The following is an 18,832-nucleotide window of genomic DNA, read 5'->3' on the forward strand; positions in this document are numbered from 1 at the left end:
ATATTCAAGCCATGATTAGAAATATATAATATGAAACATTAAGTTCAGACTGCATTATAAATACTTTATAATAAGTATGGAAACAAGCTTAATTAATGTTGAGATATAGTTTGAAAACAAACAAATTTAACATAAATTGATCCCTCAAATTAAGTCATGCTGAAAAAGGTTAAGTCTAATTCCCAATTTTAAATTAAAATAAACAAAATATAATTAACATCAGAGAAAAATCACTGTTACAAATTGAAAGAAACCAGTCTGCCATATATAATAACAAAATGAGAAATCTTATGATATCTCATCTTATGAAATACCAGATTTATTTTAACAACTATCTAATAAAAGAAACTGATTCTGAAAGATAATATAATACTCACAGTAATAAAATACATTTCCTAACAATAGAAATTTATCATCATTTAAATTTTTCCTAATTAAAACTGAGTGATAAAGTGGAAGTGAATAAAACAATTAATCAATAAAATAATGAAACCATTCCTGTGTTGAAGTGCCAAATAGTAATTCTTATCATTCTATTTAACGGACATTTTTACAATTGTTTCATTGGCTATCCATTTACAAATAGTTTGAACAGTTTAGAATCAATTTGTAGTAAAATATCCAAAGAGAAAGTGTGGACACTATTCTACTCTACTTTGGTGATTAAAAGAAATAGAAAACACATTCTGTGACCTTGGACAAGTTATCTTTTCTCAATTAAGTTCATATTGTCCTTCATCTGGGAAAGAAATATGAGCCAAGTGGTCTGGTCACATGGTATTTACTAGGCTTAAGAAACAAATAGTGAATTTATTGTTATTGATGCAACTTAGTTGACAGATGGTAATCACATTCAAGGACCACACTAGTTTAATTTGGAAAATTCACCCATTTTATGAAATAATTTTATTGTCACTTTAAAGAGATATATATTTATATGTGTATCTATATGTACATATATATGTCTTATTAAATGCATTTATTTAATTTATTAAATGTATTAAGTTACTGAATTTGTATTTTGAGTGCCTTCTCACCTGAAGGACAGTAAGCCAGCCCCAGGACCAGTGGAAGGTGGGTGTTTGCACACAGAACCAGCCCGATAGAAGGTGGAAGTTGTCAAAAATACATAAAGATTGATATCCTAAGCATTAGTGAGTTGAAATGGACTGGTTTTGGCCATTTTGAATCAGATGATATGATCTACTATGTCAGTATTAAGAAATTGAGGAATGGCATTCATCATCACAAAGAATGTATCAAGATCTCTCTTGAAATACTATGCTGTCAGTGATAGGATAATATCCATACTCCTATGAGGAAGACCAGTTAATACTAATGTTATTCAAATTTACACACCAATGACCAAGACAAAGGTGAAGAAATTGAAGATTTTTTTACCAACTTCTGCAGTCTGAAATGCAATCAAAATGAGTTAATTATCATTGGTGATTGGAATGCAAAAGTTGGAAACAAAGAAGAATTACAGGTAGTTGGAAAATATGGCCTTGGTAATAGAAATGATGTTGGAGATCGCACAATAGAATTTTGCAAAATCAACGACTTATTCAGTGCAAATACCTTTTCAACAACACAAATGGCAGCTACACATGGAGTTTTCCAGACAGAGGATACAGGAGTCACATTGACTACATCTCTGGCAAGAGGTGATAGAGAAGCTCAGTATTTTCAGCCAAAATAAGGCCAGGAGCTGACTGTGGAACAGACCATCAATTACTCATATACACGTTCAAGTTGAAGCTCAAGACAATTAAAACAAGCCCACAACAGCCAAAATATGATCTTGATTATATCCCTCCTGGATTTAGAGACCATTTAAAGAATAGACTTGATGCATTAAACACCAATGACCAAAAACCAGAAAAATTGTGGGATGTCATCAAGAACATTATCCATGAAGAAAGCAAAAGGTCATTAAAAAGACAGGAAAGGAAGAAAAGACCAAAATGGATGTCAGAAGAGACTCTGAAACTTGCCTGTGAATGGAGAGAAGCTAAATGAAATGGAAGAATCTGCAGGATAAAAGAGCTGAACAGAAGATTTCAAAGAGCAGCTTGAGAAGACATAGTCAATTATTATAATGAAATGTACAAAGATCTGGAAATAGAAAACCAAAAGGGAAGAACACACTCAGCATTTCTCAAGCTGAGAGAACTGAGGAAAAAAAATTAAACCTTGAATTGGTGTATAGAAAGATTCCATGGACAATATGTTGAATGATGCAGGAAACATCAAAAGAAGATGGATGTAATACAAAGAGTCACTATACCAAGAAGAATTAGTAGATGATCATCCATTTCAGGAGATAGCATATGATCAAGAACCAATGGTATTGAAGGAAGAAGTCCAAGCTGCACTGAAGAAATTGGCAATAAACAAGGCTCCAGAATGTTGGAGTTCAAGAAAAAGAACCCCAAAAGAGCATGATTGCAAGGCACATGTTGTAATTAGAGTTAAGAGATGTATGGTTGAAGGATTTCTTTAAGAGATCACAAGGCCTCTGTTACAATTGAGTGCTTGGCTTCAGCTTTGTGTTCCTGGGGTGGAACATTGCCCCTGCAGAATGTTTGCTAACCTGTTTCCCTGGAATAACATTTTGCCCAAAGTATAGTATACCTTAGAAACCATTCTTTAGAATCATGTACCTTAACAATCATGTTATGTTTTAGAATGAAGTATCTTAGTGATTATTTGCTAATCCTACAAGAGATGTTAATCTAATTAATTATCCAATACATTTGGACATGGAAAAATGCCTTTGGGTACAGGAAAGAGTAAAACTTTAACTTTTAATTAATAACTGATTGTTATAAGGAAATATTTTATTTCACTGTAAAATAATGTTTGATTGAATACTTTAATGTTTTAAAGAAATATCAAGAATAATGATGTAATCATACACTTATATATAAATAAAGCAGAGCAGATGCATCAAGGGTCACTCTCGCAGAATATGCAGGGTGTCTACCTGGCCCCCGATTCTCTTTAAAGAAAACCAATAATCCTTTCATGTTGCTTCATTTCGTGACCTGTGTGGTTTTGCTGGACACAGTACCAGAAATTGACGGAATACACATTGAGATGTTTCAGCAAACATATGCTGTGCTGAAGGCACTCACTTGACTATGCCAAGAGATTTGAAAGACCTGGACAACTGACTAAAAGAGATCCATATTTGTACCCATTCCAAAGAAAGGTGACCCCACAAAATGTGGTAATTATTGAACAATATCATTGATGTCACATGCAAGTAAAGTCTTACTGAAGATAATTCAAAAATGGTTGCAGCAGTGTATTGACAGAAAACTTCAGAAATGCAAGCTGCATTCAGAAGAGGACGTGGAACAAGGACATCATTGCAGATGTTAGATTGACCTTGGTTGAAAGCAAAGAATACCAGAAAGATGTTTACTGATGTTTTATTAACATTGCAAAGACATTGGATTGTGTAGATCGTAAAAAATAGTGGATAACTTAGAGAAGAATGGGAATTCCAGGACACTTAATTGTATACCTGAGGAACCCGTACATAGACCAGGAGGTTGTCTTTCAAACAAAACAAGTGGAAACTGCATGGTTTAAAATCAGGAAGGGAGTGCGACAGGGTTGTGTCCTTTCCCATACTTATTCAATCTGTATGCTGAGCAAATCATCCAAGAATCTGGACTATATGAAGAAGAATGTGACATCAGGATTGGAGGAAGACTCATTAACAACCTGAGATACGTAAATAACACAACTTTGTTTGCTGAAAGTGAGATTGACTTGAAGCATTTACTGATGAAGAGTAAAGGCTAAAGTTTCCAGTATGGATTACATCTCAATATAAAGACAACAAAAATCCTCACAATTGGACTAATACACAGCATTGTGACAGATGGAAAAAAGGTTGACAGTGTCATAGACTTCATATTACTTGGTTCTACAATCAATGCCAACAGAAACAATATTCCAGACATTAAAAGACATATTGCATTGGACAAATCTGTTGCAAAAGACTTCTTTCAAGCTCTGAAGAGCAAAGATATCTCCTTGAAGACCAAGTTGTGCCTAACCCAAGCCATGGTATTTTCAATTGCTTCATATACATGTGAGAGCTGAATAATGAATAAGGAAGACTGAAGAACAGTTGATGCTTTTGAGTTGTGGTATTGGCGAAGAATGCTGAAAGTACCATTGACTGTTAAAAGAACTAACAAATCTGTCCTGGAAGAAGGGGAGCTGGAATGCTCCTTGGAAGTGAGAATGCCCAGACTTTGTCTCACAAACTTCAGTCATGATGTCAGAAAGGATCATTCTCTGGAATAGGAAGTCATGCTTGGTAAAGTGGAGGATCAACAAAGGAGGGAAAGGCCTTCAACAAATACATCAACATGGTGGCTGCAGTGATGGGCTCACGTATTTTAGGGTTCCTGATGCTGGCACAGGTCTGGACGGTGTTTTGTTCTGTTGTACATAAGATCCCTATGAGTCAGATATGACTCTACTGCATGTAACAACAAGAACAACTTTATTCTAAACCCTAAAATTAAAGACATGCTTTTATTTTTCTTCTGCTATTTCCTATTATAATGGATTACCATATCTTTCACCCATTTAATTAATAAGTAAAGCAGCATACTCTCATAATAAATGACTTCCAGGAAATGGTTCATTCAGGTCATCATTTTGTTATTGTTAAGTGTTGTCAAGTTGTCTTGGACTCATAGTGACCCTATGTACAACAGAACAAAACACTGCCTAGTCATACATCAGCCTCACAAACCTTGCTATACCTGAGCCCATCATTACAGCCACTGTGTCAGTCCATCTCATTGAGGGCCTTCCCTTTTTTCACTGACTCTCAACTTTACCAAGCATGATATCCTTCTCCAGGGAATGGTCCCTTCTGACATGACAAAAGTAAGTGAGACAATGGTCCCTTCTGACATGACAAAAGTAAGTAAGCCATTCTCACTTCCAAGGAGCATTCTGGCTACATTTCTTCCAGGACAGACTTGTTTGTTCTTCTGGTAGACCATGATATTTTCAGTATTCTTTGCCAACACCAAAATTCAGAAACATCAACTCTTCTTCAGTCTTCCTTGTTCATTGTCCAGCTTAAACATGCATATGAGACTATTGAAAACTGTGTAGCTCGGATTAGGCATAATTTAGTCTTCAAAGAAACATCTTCACTCTTCAGAACCTTAAAGATGTCATTTGCAGCAGATTTGCCCATTGGAATACATGATCTGATTTCTTAACTGCTGCTTCCACTGGTTTTGATTGTGGAATCAAGAAAGAGGACATTTTTGACAACTTCAATCTTCACTCCATTTATCATTATGCTGCTTATTGGTCCAGTTGTAAGGATTTTTGTTTTCTTTATGCTGAGGTGTAATTCATACTTCAGCAGGTAGTTTTTAATCTTATTCAGCAAGTGATGTAAGTCATCTTCATTTTCAGCCAGCAAGGTTGTGTAGTCTGTGTATTGCAGGTTGTTAATGACTCTTCCTCCAATCTTGATGCCTCATTATTCTTTATATTATCCAACTTTTCAGATTATTTGCTAAGCATTCAGATTGAATAAGTGTGGTGAAAAGACACAACCCTAATGCACCCCCTTCCTGATTTTAAACCATGCAGTATCCCCTTCTTATGTTTGAAAGACAGCCTCCTGGTCTATATACAGTTTCTTCAGGAGCACAATTAGGTGGTCTGGAATTCTTATTCTTCTTGATGTTATCCATAATTTGTTATGATCCACAAAGCTATAGAAAAAGAAATTTAAAAATAAAAGAGACAAAAATCCCCTGAAAAGTTAGTAAAATATGAATGCATACATTCTCTACTTATTCAATAAATGTTAAAGTATTCAACTCAATGGAAAATCTTGGATAATGGAGAATAATCAAGGATTAATCCTCTAAAGTCAGGAAAAGTCAAGGATATCCATTATCTTCATGGCAATACCAACTTCAAAAATAAAGTGGGTGAAAAACAAAATAATCTATATAAGACCAAATGGTCAACATTTACCCTAAATCAAAAATGAGAAGGTCAGGGAAGAAAGTGAAGCAAGAATAATGAAAAAGAAACAACCAGGATGGAAGTAGTGAGAATATTGACGCTATGTGGAAAATGTTACCAGTGTCACTGAAATATATGTGTTGTTGTTGTTGTTATTTGCCATCAAGTCGAACCCAACTCATAGCGGCCCCTCCTTGGGTTTCTAAGACGGTGTCACTGTGGAAGTAGATTGCCCAACCTTCCTTCTGAGGAGTTGGCTGGTGGTTTGTACCACCAGCCTTCTGGTTAGCAATCAAGTGCCTTAGACACTACACTACAAGAGCTCCTATGTGTAGAAATTGTTAAATGAGAACTTAATTTGATGTATAAACTTTCACCAAAATCTCAATAAAATATTTTCAACAAATGAAATGAGAAGTGTATCCTACTGTTCTACTTGACTATATAATGTGTACTATTAAATAAATGTTATTATTTTTTAAGTAGGATAGTGGTATTTTTATTATACTTTAAAAATTTTTCATAATTGTAGAGACAAATATTGCTATATTTATGAGTTAAAAGTATGATTTCTCAGACTTGTTTCAAAATTATTCAGATTTAAGAAAGGCTAGAGGGACAGATAATTGTCCGCAAGTTGAGAATTATTTAAATTGGGTGATAGGTATATTAAGGTTCATTATTTTAGTCTTTCCACTTCCTAATATGTTTAACTATTTCTTAATAACTCCTCCTTGGGTTTCTGAGGCAGTATCACTACAGAGGTTGATTTCCCCATCTTCCTTCCGAGAAGTGGCTTGTGGGTTTGAACCACCAGCTTTGTGGTTAGCAGTCAGATACCTTAGGCACTACACCACCAGAGCTCCCAAACCAAACTCACTGCCATGGAGTCGGATCCCCCTCCTTGGGTTTCCAAGGTAGTATCATTACAGAAGTAGACTGCCCAATCTTCCTTCATAGGAGTGGCTGATGAGTTTGAACCACCAGCCTTCTGGTTAGTAGTCAAATGCCTTAAGCACTACACCCCAGAGCTCCCCTAATAAAAAATAGATAATAAATTATCTAATTTCTCTAAATTATCACCTTATAGCTAATTTGTAATTTAGTGTTGAGGATCATATCAAGTCACTGAAAGCTAAATGATATTTGTTGTACATTTGCTTGAAATTCAAGGCCATTTTTAAAATATTTTCCACATTTCTCCCTGTTTTTATTTTTTTTTAAATGTGCAACAGTTATAAAAAAAGCATATGGCATCTGTCTTGTGTGTTATATTTTTTTAAAAGGCCATTCAGCTTCTTCTCATCTGTTGTCACTTTCTTTGAACAAGAATAAACATGACAGATGCATGGTTGGAGGACAAAGGAAAAACATGTTGTCAGTCATTTGTTATCATCCACACAGCTATAGAGAAAGAAATTTTAAAAATAAATTTTAAGAAATAAATTTTAAAAAGAAAAAAGAAAAATCCCTAAAAAATTAATAAAATATGAATAGATGCATTTTTATTTATTCAATAGATGTTAAAGTACTCAACCCAATTGAAAATTTTTATTAATGGGAGAACACTGCTTTCATACTTCTCAGTGCTTCTTCTGATACATAATTCTCAAGAATCTTGTCAATCTTTCATATATATCAAAGGAATCCTCATCCTAAGACATAAGGGTTCCCCACAGTTCTTTCTGGATAAACCCATATCTACTTATGGCTCCTGAAATGGTTGATTGGATCTATAAATCACAAATCTAATATCATTAGCAAATGGTTTCCAGCCACAATCTTGATGTCTTCTCCAGAGCAAGCTTTCTCATCTTTTGCAATTAAGATAAACTGAGAATTTTCCCGGTCATCATGCTCTGGTTCTTTTTTGTTTAACAGTTTCTTGTGCAGTTTATCTCTGTTCCCTTATAGATTACTGTAAGCAGCAAGGAGAAACAAGATCACACCTTCCTTACTTCACTTGGAAATCTCAGCTAAATATCCAAGCTGTGTAATTTGTACTTTCTATCAAACACTAAATACCAACTCAGCTTTATTGTTTCCCATTTTATAATAAGGAATTCTTTTCTACAATATCCAATAACATACTCCTCATTTCCTTCTGATGCATAACTAAAATCATCTTTGATGTAGATTTTTTCCAGCAACATTGAGATTATGATGATATGTGCATTCTTTAGAATGATAAAAGTGTTGTCTATCACTCCTCACTTCTTTTGGAGTACTCACCAGAATAGTTTTTAAAGTCTAAATTTCTACTAAAAGTTTCTTCAAAACACTCCGGGATTTTTCTATCATGTACTTCAAAATTATGGTAACATGTACCCATAACCCAGTTGCAAAACGAGTTTTACATTTTTAGGTATTTGTTACAGCAGTGTCTTACTTTTTGGTACTAAAATATGTACTTATTTCCTAGGTCTGCCATAACAAATTAACACTACCTAGATGGATTAACGCTGTCACACATGCTTCCTGATTTTAAACCATGCAGTATCCCCTTGTTCTGTTCAAACATCAGCTTCCTGGTCTACATACAGTTTTCCCATGAACACAATTCAGTGTTCTAGAATTCCCATTCTTATCACTGTTGTCCGTACTTTATTATGATCCATAGAGTTGAATATTTTCCATAGTCAAAAAACGCAATGAACATTTTTCTGGTATTCCTTGTTTTCAGCCAAAATCCATCTGACATCAGCAATAATATCCCTCATTCCATGTCCTCTTCTGAATCCACCTTCCATTTCTGTAAGTTCCCTGTCAATGTACTGCTGCAACCATTTTTGAATAGTCTTCTGCAAAAGTTTACTTTTGTATGATAATAGTGATACTGTTTGATAATTTCCATATTCTGTTAGAACAATTTTCTTTGAAATGGGTACAAATAAGGATCTCTTCCAATCAGTTGCCCAGATAGCTGTCTTCCAAATTTCTTGGCATAGACAAGTAAGTGCCTCCAGCACAGAACTATTTGTTGAAATATCTCAATGGCTATTGTGTCAATTCCCAGAGTCTTGTTTTTCACCAATTCCTTCACCAGTGCAGCCTCGATTTGTTCCTTCAGTACCATTGGTTCTAGATCATATGTCACTGCCTGAAATGGATGAACATCGACCAATTCTTTTTGGTACAGTGACTTTGTGTTCCTTCCATTTTCCTTTGATTCTTCCTGCGTCATTCAATACTTTGCCCACAGAATTTTTCAATATTGCAACTCAAGGCTTGAAATTTTTCTTCAGTTCTTTTAGTTTGAGAACAACAACAACAGATGGATTAAAAACAACAGAAATTTATTTTGTCACAGTTTGGAACTCTGTGAATCTAAAACCAAGATGCTGGCAGCACCTGATCCTTTTGAAGGCTCTGTTCCATACCTCTTTCTTAGCTTCTAATATTTTCTGGCAATCCTCGGTGCTCCATGCCTTGTAGACACATCTTTCTAGTCTCTGTTCTGACTTCACATAATATTCTCCATGTGTATTTGTGTCTGTTTATCTCCAAATCTAAGAAGCTCTGGTGGCAGAGTGGATAAAGCACTTGGCTGCTAACCAGAAGGTCAGTGGTTCAAATCCATCAGCTGCTCCATGGAAGAAAATGGGGAGATCTACTTCCATAAAGATTTGTTGTTGTTGTGTTGTTAGGTGCCATTAAATCATCTCTGACTCCTAGCTACACTATGTACAGCAGAATGAAACTCTGCACAGTCCTGCACCAGCCCCACAAGCCCTACTATGCCCAAACCCATTACTGCAGCCACTATGTCAATCCATCTTGTTGAGGGCCTTCTTCTTTTCCATTGACCCTCCACTTTACCAAGAATGATTTCCTAGGTGAGACAAAGTCTGGCCATTCTTGCTTCCAAGGAGAACGCACTTCCACTGCACTTCTTCCAGGGCAGATTTGTTAGTTCTTTTTGCAGTTCATGGTACTTTCAGTATTCCTTGCCAATATCACAACTCAAAAGCATTAACTCTTCTTCAGTCTTCCTTACTCATTGTCTAGCTCTCACATGCATATGACACAATGGAAAATACCATACCTTGGGTTAGGCACACCTTAGTCTTCAAGGAGACATCTTTACCCTTCATCACTTGACAGAGGTCTTTTGCAGCAGATTTGCCCAATGCAATACGTAGGCTGATGTCATCACTGCTGCTTCCAGTGGTGTTGATTGTAGAACCAAATAATATGAAGTCTAGGACACCTTCAATCTTTTCTCCACTTATTGTGATGCTGCTTGTTGGTCTAGCTGTGAGGATTTTTGTTTTGTTTATATTGAGGTATAATCCATACTGCAGACTGTAGTCTTCAGTCTTCATCAGTAAGTCCTTCAAGTCATCCTCACTTTTAGAGAGCAAAATTGTATTATATGAGTATTGCAGGTTGTTAATGAGTCTTCCTCCAATTCTGATGACATATTCTTCTTCATATAGTACAGCTTGTCAGAAGATTTGCTCAGCATACAGATTGAATAAGTGTGGTGAAAGGATACAACCCTGATGCACTCCCTTCTTGATTTTAAACCACATGGTGTCCCTTTGTTCTGTTCAAACAACAGCCTCCTAGTCTGTGTACAGATTCCTCATGAGTACAATTAAGTGTTCTGGAATTCCCATTCTTCTCAATGTTATCCACAAAATGTGTGACCTACACAATCAAATGTTTGCGCATAGTCAGTAAAACACAAGTAAATGTCTTTCTGGTATTCTTTACTTTCAGCCAAGATCCATCTGATATCCTTCACTCCACAGCCCCTTCTGAATCCAGTTTGCATTTATGGAAATTCTCTTTCAATGTACTGCTGCAACCATTTTTGAATTATCTTCAGTAAAATTTCACTTGCAAGTGATATCAGTGATGTTGTTTGATAATTTCCACATACTGTGGGATCATATTTCTTTGGAATGAGTACAAATATGGATCTCTTCAAGTCAGTTGTTGTTGTTGTTGTTGTTATGTGCCGTCAAGTCAAACCCAACTCATAGCGACCCCTCCTTGTGTTTCCGAGGCAGTATCACTACGGAAGTAGGATTGCCCAACCTTCCTTCCGAGGAGTGGCTGGTGGGTTTGAACCGCCAGCCGTCTGGTTAGCAGGCAAGTGTCTTAGGTAGCTATCTTCCAAATCACTCGGCATAGCTGAGTGAGTGCCTCCAGCAAAGCATCCATTTGTTGAAACATCTCAATGGATATCCATAAAGATTTAGTCTTAGAAATGCAACAGATGTCACTATGAGTTAGAATGGACTCAATGGCAGTGTCTATGGTTCTTTTTTTAAAATCTCCAAATCTATTTTTTCCTTAAGTGGAAAGCATTTGCTAGATTTAAGGCCACCTTAATACAGTATGGTCTCATCTTAACTTGATCACATTTACAAAGACTCTTTATAGATTGCCTATCCAGGACTTGTGCATCAGGGTGCTGGGCCACCACTCAAGTGAGAAGAAGACAAATAATCCATCCAAAGAGGAATTTTCCTGCTGGGTTTTGTATTGACTTTGGATTCATGAATATTTTCCTTTCAATTTGTCTCTTTTACATTGAAAACATCTACACTATCTGGCTGTGATTATTGTATTTTGCAAGGAGATAACTTCTATTCAAGTTGTCATCAATAGAATTGTGCCCCAAAAATGTATGTGTAAACTTGTTTGGGCCACTATTTTCAGTTATTTGGCAGGTAAATAATGACGTAATTTGGCAGTTGTGTGATGATGTAATCATCCCCCATAAAGTGATTTGATGTGATCATCCAAAGACTTGCAATGGGATTAGGTTAGGATCAGGACCAGCCATGATCTAATGTAAAATGAATTTTACTTGTGTGTGGCCTGCATCATATTTTATCTTACTAAACACAAAAAAAGGAGCTCTGGTAGCATAGTGGCTAACGCACTTGACTGCTAACCAGAAGACTGGTGGTTCAAACCCACCAGCCACTCCTAGGAAGGAAGATGGGGCAATCCTACTTCTGTAGTGATACTGCCTGGGAAACCCAAGGAGGGGTCTCTATCAGTCGGGTCCAACTCGACGGCACATAACAACAACAACAACAAACACAAAAAAGAGAGAAACGATCAGAGATCAGAGAGACCTCCTATCACCAAAAAAAAAAAAAAAAAGGAGAGCTAGGAGTGCAGCAAATCCTTTAGACCAAGGGTTCCAGTGCTGAGAAACTCTTAGACTCAGTAGAAGATATTAGTGATAAGGACATTGCCCCAGAGCTGACAGAAAGAGAAAGTCTTCCCCAGTATATGATGCACTGAATTTGAACCTCTGAGCTCCTAAAGTGTGAGAAAATAAATTTCTGTTTGCAAAAATCATTCCATTTGTGGTATTTCTCTTAGAGCAGACATAGATAACTAAGAATTTTGTGCTGGGTGTGGGCTGCTTCTCCAACTGATACCTAAAATGTGGAAGCAGCTTGGGAATTGGGCAATGGCTAGAGGCTATAAGAGTTTTAAGGGGACAGAGGAAAAGCAAAAGGAGAGAATACTGCCTGCCTTTTGGAATTCTACAGGCAGGAAGCAGACCAAAGGAGCTATGTCTGTTGTCCTCCAAGAAAAGAAAAGGATGATCCTTGGAAGAGTTTGGAGATCAGCAAAATTGTTCAAAGGAGTTTGAGAAACATCACTTACTAGGTTTCAAAGGTGGAGCCAGGATCTCATAGATCTCAAAGAGTGGAGACGCAACTTCCTAGGTTGTTAAGAGTCAGATCTTCACTAACTCAGTTCCATTTCTGGAGTATGGCGCTGTTAACCATGTGTTCTAGGGGATTTATCTGGATCGTTTGTCCAAAGCTGAGGGGATAGGTCTGCCATGACTAAGGGGCAGAAGAATGGGACTTGTCAGGGCTGAGAGGAGGTGAGCCTGTCACTCAGTTGCATTAGGAAAATGGGATCACTCAAAGCCAAGGGTATAGAGTTGCCATCCCAGTGGGCCTGGAAGGCAGAGCTAAAGCCTAGGGCTAAGGGGCCTCCATCCTGAGTCCAGAGAACATGGCCAATACCCAAAGTTGGAGGGCAATGCCATTGCCCAGGTGCTCTCAGAGAACAGAAATTTATTTTCAAGCTTTGAGAACTAAAGTAAGTTGTTCTGCTGGATTTTTTATTCACTTGTTGCCCATTATTTTTCTTTCCTTCCAGTGTATCCCATTTGTAAATGTCTACCTTGTTCCTGTTTCATGATTGTACTTTGTAAGTAGATAACTTGTATTCTAGAGTCACCAATGGAAAGGAATTTTGCCAGGATGAAATATGAATTTAGAATTGATTTAAAGTTTCTGGGATGATATGATGAGATGAAAGTGTTTGCATGTGGCAGAGATAAATTTTGGAGGACCAAAGAGTAGAATGTCATGAATTCAATTGTGTCTCCTCCAAAATATGTGCCAACTTGGCTGAGTCATGAGTCTCAGTTGTTCCAAGGTTATGCAATGATGTAGTTTACCAGTTATGTAATCTTGCAATCATTCTCCATGATGTAATTTGATGTAATCATCCAATTAGATGTAAGAGGATTAGGTGGGATGTAACACCTTTAATGGGATCATAGCCCTGATCTAATCTAAGGTGGAAATCCCAGGGGTTTGGCCTGCATTATTTCTTATCTTATAAGACATAAAAGAAGGGATCAGAGATCAGAAGGACCTCCTACCACCAAAAAAAAAGAAGAGTTGGGGTGGAATAAGTCCTTTGGGTCAGGTTCCCTGTACTGAGAAACTCTGAGATCTGGGGGAAGATTGATGGATAGCACCTTCTCCCAGAGCTGACAGATGAAGAAAGCCTTTTTTGAGCTGGCAGCCTGAATTAGAAGTTCTAGACTTCTAAATTGTAAGAGAATATATTTTTGTTTGTTAATCTCATACATTTTTAGGATTTCTGTTATAGCAGCAATACATAACTAAGATACAAGGTTTCAGAAGTTCACAGGTGAAGAAAAATTTACCTCAGGATGGAACATACCCAGAGGCTTACCCAGACCTAATTCAGATAATTTAAAAGATGGGATTTTGGAGTTGATATTAGAATAGGTGAAGATTTGAGGGGATACTGGGATGAGGTAAACATAATTTGTATAAGGGAAGGATATATATATATATATATATATATATTTATATATATATATATCTTTATCTATCTATCTATCTATCTATCTATCTATATACATCTTTGGTTAAACTCTTATGGATTGAATTGTGCTCTCAAAATCATATTGAAGTGGTACCTGTGAGCAAGAATTTATTTGGGAATAAAATCATTGAAGATGTTATCAGTTAATATGTGGTCATATTGGAATACTCAAAACCAAACCAAATTCATTGCCATTGAGTTGATTTTGACTCATATTTATCCTCAGAGGGTTTCCAAAGCTATAAATCTTTATAGAAGCAGATTGGCTTCATATTTCTCCCATGGAGTAGCTGGTGAGTTCAAACTACCAACATTTTGGTTAGCAGCCAAATTCCTTAACCACTGTACCACTAGAGCTCCTTCACTGGAGTACTGTGGGTCCTAATATAACCTGAGTGATGTCCTACAAAAGAAAAGAAGAGAGACACAGAGGAATGACAAACATTTGAAGATGCATTTTTTTTTTTTTTTTTTAAGCCAAGGAATACCTGTCATTACCAGAAGTTGAGAGAAACAAGAATTCTTTCCCTAGAGCTTTTAGAAAGAACAAGTCTCTGATGTGACCCTGAATTCAGACTACTAGCCTCTAGGACAGTGAGACAACAAATTTCTGTTCTCACACAGTTTATGGTATTTTGTTACAGCAGCCCTAGGATATTAATACAACTCTATTTCCAAATAAGGTCACATTCATGCACACTAGGTGTTTCAACTTGGACAAATCTTTTTTGGAGACACAACTTAACTCACAATAGACGTAAGATATTACAGTTATGGAATCTTAGGTTGTGAACACATAGGAACTCTCTGTACTGTTTTTGTAACATCTTTCTAAGTCTAAAATATTCTCAGAATAAAATTTTCCATAAAAAATATTAACCTCCCTACCAATTAATATAAATACCTAAACCAGTCCCTGAGTGGAAAGAAAGACAAATATGTTAATGAAAATATCTGTAATCCAATAAACATGGTTTATTGTCATTACTAATTGTAGATAGAAGTTAAAAATTGTAAAATTTATTTTAAAATCTTATTTTTTATTAAATGTGTATAAGAAAATCACATTTACTTGATACTTGATTTTCTTGAAATTTAAGTAGCAAAGATAAGAGTTTTTAATTGAGATCAATAATATAACTTCACAAAATCACACAAAGTGCTGGAATGTCCAAACAATGATCCTCAAAATTCAAGCTTTATAAAATCCCTTTTGAGATTCTCTAATCACTGCTATAAACCCTTCATATGATCAACAGTCATTTAAAATTCACTATTCTATTCATAACATGAATTTATTTTCTACTTCACTTTGCACTTGTGTGATAGAAAACCTGTCTCTTAGGCAGACATTTAAGATAAAAGCCAGAAAACTCTATTGAGCCTCTTCATATTTTGAAATTATTACTTGATTACCTATCCCTGATCACATTTTAAAAGAGAAAATGAAGAGTGGCTGTCCACATTTCTTTAACATTTACTAATTCTTTTCAAATGCATTTTCTTTGTGGTGCATGATCTTTGGTTTTGTCTGCCCAGTTTCTAAAAAGAAAACTGTTAAAGTCCTTTTGCTTGAAAACCAAAGAGACCGAGAAAATAGTTCTAAAACATTTTTTCTGTTTTTGCAATTTTCGTAGGTTAAAAAGAAATTCTGTTTACTTCATGCAAGGCAATAGAGAACAATGGTTAAGGACATAGATACTAGAAACCAGAATGCCTGTAATAATAAGTGCTCAATGAATGATCAGTGTTGTTGTTGCTCCTATTTCTATTTCTTGATGTGTGTGAGTAAGTACTTGACAGGCTGCTGGTAGTATATTAGTGGTGCTTCTCTTTCTAGGTAAAGGAATTGTGTAGCACCACCTACTGAAGATGATTCTATTGATACTATAATATTCTATATCTAATAAGTACTTAATCATCGCTGACTTATGTGAAGGATATCTGTTAAGGAATGTATGCAAGAAGATTAACAGCAGGGCTTGTGAATGCACATAATATTATAAAAGAAGTAACAATACTTGTATCTCTGTATGTGTGTATGTACATGTTGTTGCTGTTGTTACGTGCCGTTGAGTCGGCCCCAACTCATAGCGACCCCTCCTTGGGTTTCCATGGCAGTATCACTACGGAAGTAGATACATATATATTTATTTATGTTTAATGTCATGTCACCATTATGTTAATATTGTTGTTATTGTTATTGTTAAGAGCCAGCATTTCAGTTCCAACTCATAGTGACCCTATGTCCAGCAAAACAAACACTGAGTGGTTCTGTGCCATTCTGACAATCATGCTATGTCTGAGCCCAATGTTGCAGCCATGGTGTCTGCTCTTCGTGTTGAGAGTGCTCTTTGTTTCCAGCATGTCCAGGGGCTAATCCTTCCTGATAACACATCCAAAAGTCCGTGAGACAAAGTCTGCCATCCTCATTTCTAAGGGACATTCTATCTGCACTTCTTTCAGGACAGAGTTATTCATTCTTGTGGTGGTCTATAATATATTCAATATTCTTTGCCAACATCATAATTCAAATGCATCAATTCTTCTTCAGTCTTCCTTATTCATTTTCTAGCTTTCCGTGCATATGAGTTGATAGAAAAGACTATGGCTTGGGTCAGCCTTAAATTATTCCTCATGAAGACGTCTTTACTTTTTAACACTTTAAAGACATATTCTGCTGCTAATTTGACAAATGCAATACATCATTTCATCTCTTGACTGCTGCTTCCATGGGCATGGATTGTGGATCCAAGTAAAATGAAATACTTGGAGACTTTAATGTTTTCTCTGTTTATCATGATGTTGCTTATTAATCCAGTTGTGAGAAGTTTTGTTTTCATTATGTTGAGGTGTAATCCACAGTGAAGGCTGTGAACCTTCAAGTTCTCTTCATTTTCAGCAAGCGTGGCTGTGTCATCTGCATTTAGAATCTTCCCCCAGTCCAGCTGCTGCATTCTTCTTCATAGAGTCCAGCTTCTCAGATTATTTGCTAGCATACAAATTCAATACATATAGTAAAGAATACAACCGTGAAACACACCTTTCCTGATTTTAAACCATTCAGCATCCCCTTGTTCTGCTTGAACCACTGCCTCTTTGTCAATATATAGGTTCTGCAAGAGCACAATTCAATGTTCTGGAATTCCTTTCTTTCAAAATTTATCCGTAATTTGTTAGGATTCACACAGTTGAATGCCTTTGCACAGTTATTAAAACAGTCATATAGACACACTCGTACATGCACATATATATCCAAAACTAATCTGTAAATCATAATCTTTAATCTCCATTTTTATAATTTTCATCATCATCATCATCATCATCATATTTATTTTTGATGTATATGGATTACTTACAATTTTCCTTACACACTGATCATTGTTTTGTGAGAATATCTGTTTCATCCTTAAATAAATTGCTTGAGATGAAAATTATTACTATGATTATTTTACTGAGACATAGAGACGTCAGGTAACAAGGTCAGCATTCAAACTGAGTTCTGCCAGACTCCATATCAAGTGTTCATAACCACTTTACTGCCTCAGCAGTATGAAGGTCAGGTTATTGAGGAGAATAGTTGAAGAAATTAAGTTAAAAAAAAAAAATAAAAAGGTTAAATTAGTTGTTAATCTGAAAGGCTCAAGAATATTTTATTCTGTTACTGTTAATGAAAAAATAAACATGCACATTTATAATTTCCCACTTTTTTTCACTCCATTTTGACTAATTTCAATGTAATTGTTTGAGAGCTAGTCTTAGTTTGGTAAGCACCTGTTGAACCCCTTTGCCAATGATTCCATTTTTACTCATGGCAACCCCATGTTATGGTGTAGAACTGCTCCATAGAGCTTTTTGGCTGCAGTAGTTATGAAAGTAGATTACACCACTTTAGACTTTCATCACTTTTATCCTTTTTTAGAAATTTTGGTCAAAGACCTGTATATTTATATATATATAATTTAGCCTGTTCAAATCGATTTCTAGCATAAAGTAAGTTATTATTCTCCCATACATTCTCTTCAGCCTTTCACACCTATTGTCTTTATTCAACTTGTTTTTCAACACTTTAAGCAGTATACTTGACATATATTGGAAAATCACTGTTTCTTTTTCCTCTTGAGCATTAAAACCTGCAGAGAACGTAAGCACTTTGAAATTTTACACTCTAAAGAGACAAGCTTTATTCACCCAGTTACTAACATATGATACTTCAATGACTCCAGTCTCGCAGAAAGAAAAGTGGCTAGGTTGGATTACAATTTATTGATACTGACACATATTAAAGAAATAACAAAACAAATAAAAGTAAGGAGTATCATGTTCCATCTTTTGAATTAGTCCTTACAGAAAAAATAAAATAAAAATATAATCATACATCGTCTTCACAAAATAATTTAAGTTCATTTTAATAGTTTTAGGAAACTGTATGAAGGTATTCTATATTTGAAGGAAAAATGTTATAAAGTGATTAAGTGACAATGATATACAGCTCTTCAGTAGTAAAAAAAAAAGTATTTAGCTTATATTCATTTATTCATTAACTTATTGTCAAATTTTTAAAGTAAACCTGTGAAAGGATTTAACTATCATTAATTAGCTCCTTGACAGAGGCTGATGAGTTTCCACTGTTGTTGTTGTTTGGTGCCGTGGAGTCGTTTCC

This window comes from Orycteropus afer, unplaced genomic scaffold, assembly GCF_000298275.1.
Source record: "Orycteropus afer afer isolate SDZICR_OR568_19922 unplaced genomic scaffold, OryAfe1.0 scaffold00265, whole genome shotgun sequence".
NCBI classification, from domain to species: domain Eukaryota; kingdom Metazoa; phylum Chordata; class Mammalia; order Tubulidentata; family Orycteropodidae; genus Orycteropus; species Orycteropus afer.